Genomic DNA, 2,500 nt, shown 5'->3' on the forward strand with positions numbered 1-2,500 from the left:
TCCGACCAAATTTAAATCTAAAACCACGATCGGCGGCGTAATGAAGTGTATCGTAAACCCGTTTTTTTTATAATTTAAAATGTAATGACAGAACTCCCAAAACAACAATACACATACATATTAGTACTATGGTGAATTGTAGTTGTATTAGGACCGTAATTATAGTTAATTAAGGAACCATTCATTGTCTTCGCTCTGTTATGTACGTCGTCGTTTAATCGACACGGCATATTTGGCTTGAATCTAGAAAAATTCAAACTCTAACCCTAAGGTAGACAGGCAGGGTAAATAAATGTGGGTGATCTCTCATAAAATTGTCTTCTAGGAATTATTTTTATATAGACTATCTTTTCTGTAGAGTTTAAGTGGACAAGCGCGGACGAAATAGAGCGCAAAATTTAAAATGAATTAAAAATTTTCATCAGACCGGAAGTAGGCATAACCTAGGCGCCATGTTTCCGTCGTACAAGTTTTCACCGTTGCAGTCACCGTTTCAATCGCTCTTCGTGTGGACGTGTATTATTTCTAGTCATGTGTTGTGTAGATGATTCGCTTAAGGTAGGTGTTCGGACTTATTTCTTTAATATTAATTAAACCGTATTTGCCTTGTCGGCCTTAAAATAAAGCTATTTTTTTTTCATCGCAATCGAAGTGTTAGATCTAGAATCTAGTTCCCGCCTCCGCTTCGCTAATTCGACTTAATGTAACTATGACACAACTATTAAATCTAGAGTCTCTATTTTAATTAAATAATTAGGAATTCTATCTCTAGATGATATCTAATCTATTCCCACACGTGTGTGCAAGTAGGATTTAACGTCAGAACAGGTGTGGTGGTCTAGGCGTCGCTATTTTTGACGGTAGGAATTTTTTTTTTAAATTCGTAAAATTTTATATAGACTTTATATAGCAATTTACTAAGACCGACCCTAACGCCCAGTAAATATTTAATTACCACATTGTTATGGACACGGTGTATTAGGTAGGGCCGAGGGCTATCCATAGGTACCAATTTTTAAATTTTGTGACAATTAGGAGCCGAGTTATAAAATAAATTTAAAATACTGGTTCTGGTCTTAGACTTTATATAGCAATTTACTAAGACCGACCTTAATACCCATTAATTATTTAATTAGCGCATAGTTATGGACATCCTGTATTAGGTTGGGCCCAGGGCTATCCGTAGGTACCAAGTTTATAATTTTGTGACGATTATTAGTCGAGTTATAAAATAAATAAAAAAAACTGGTTCTGGTTTGCACTACATTTCTTTCTTCTTTAACGGCGGACTCCCGGTCCAGCCCCATGGGTTACCCGTGAGCCGGGGCCTCGTTAGCCTGGACGGCTCCGATGTGACCGCGGATTGTTGTGGCCCGCCTCAGCCCGAGTCGAGATCACCCTTCCGATCGAAGGTGGACGCCATAGGGCGCCCGGGATAGCCCGGGGCGCTGTTCGTCACCCGAGCGCAGGGGCGCCGGGAGACGCCCCCGGTGAAGTTTGGCGGGTGATTCTGGTAGAGCTCCCCACCCCGATCGCAGGACACCCCTCGCCGCCCGCCCAGGTGTCGAGGTGGCCGCGGGGGAACTCGGGGCGTTTTGGCTCCCCCTTGTGCCGGAGCGGCGCCCTCGGTCCCAGAACGCCCCTGGCGGGTGATTCGCATGCCCCCTGGGGTGGGGAACGCGGGTGGGTGGTCGTAAAGCGTGTAACCGCAGTGGGGGCGGCCCCTTAGTCGGGGGCGCCAAAGTTGGCACCCCACCTGGGGCGCCCCCCGGAAGTGTGGCGCCCGCGCGAGTGAGCCCCGTAGATGCGCCCCGACACCCCCGCGCCGCCCCCCGGGTCGCGGCACCCCCGGCGCCCTCCGTGCGGGCTCCCCTCATGGGGCGGCACCCCGGTCCTCCCCGAGACTATGTACCCGATTTTTCGGTTTAACACTAGAGGTATGGGCAGAAATACGGCGGTTAAAACGGTCTGTATCTACTATTGTGGAGGTGAGTGTCGGTGAAGCCTCTATGTGACGCTAGGATCCGCGCTCCCTCGCAGCCAGCGACATGTGCCCGATCTGACCGTGCGTGGCTCAGTCTCCCGACTAGCTTCCCGGTAAAATGCGGGCTCGGCGCGCAGGTCGCGCCAGTGAAGGTAAAAGTACGTGTCCGTAGCGTGAAGCCAGCGGCGACGCGCAGTGCTAACGCAACCAAGCAGTATTGGTGGCTCGATAAAAGTCTCGCACTGGCCCAGCCCTCGGAACGGGCGACGGGTCTGCAAAACGCAGTCGGCTCGATGCAAATCGAGAGATTTCCCGGCGACGCCGTGTTTACGGTGAAGGGGGAAATGTGAGCGGTCCGATGTGAAAAAATCCGGGAATGCCGGGATCCGTTCTCTCGCTAGAGCGTTGTCTCCCGTCCCGCGATGTGTTGTGGAAAAACGTCTCGCAAACGATAGCTATCTGGTTGATCCTGCCAGTAGTCATATGCTTGTCTCAAAGATTAAGCCATGCATGTCT

General features: G+C 49.4%; 1 non-coding gene across 1 annotated transcript in view; it reads left to right on the top strand.

The window, feature by feature from the left end:
* The first annotated feature begins 2,440 nt into the window (after positions 1 to 2,440).
* LOC131933073 (small subunit ribosomal RNA) overlaps positions 2,441 to 2,500 on the top strand; it is a 1,846-nt gene continuing 1,786 nt past the window's right edge. Inside the window, exon 1 of the ribosomal RNA XR_009384838.1 lies at positions 2,441 to 2,500. This exon is cut by the window's right edge and continues 1,786 nt beyond it. This is a non-coding gene — a ribosomal RNA (small subunit ribosomal RNA).

This window comes from Physella acuta, unplaced genomic scaffold (assembly GCF_028476545.2).
Source record: "Physella acuta isolate Inbredline_101_S28 unplaced genomic scaffold, ASM2847654v3 ptg002360l, whole genome shotgun sequence".
Classification (NCBI taxonomy): domain Eukaryota; kingdom Metazoa; phylum Mollusca; class Gastropoda; family Physidae; genus Physella; species Physella acuta.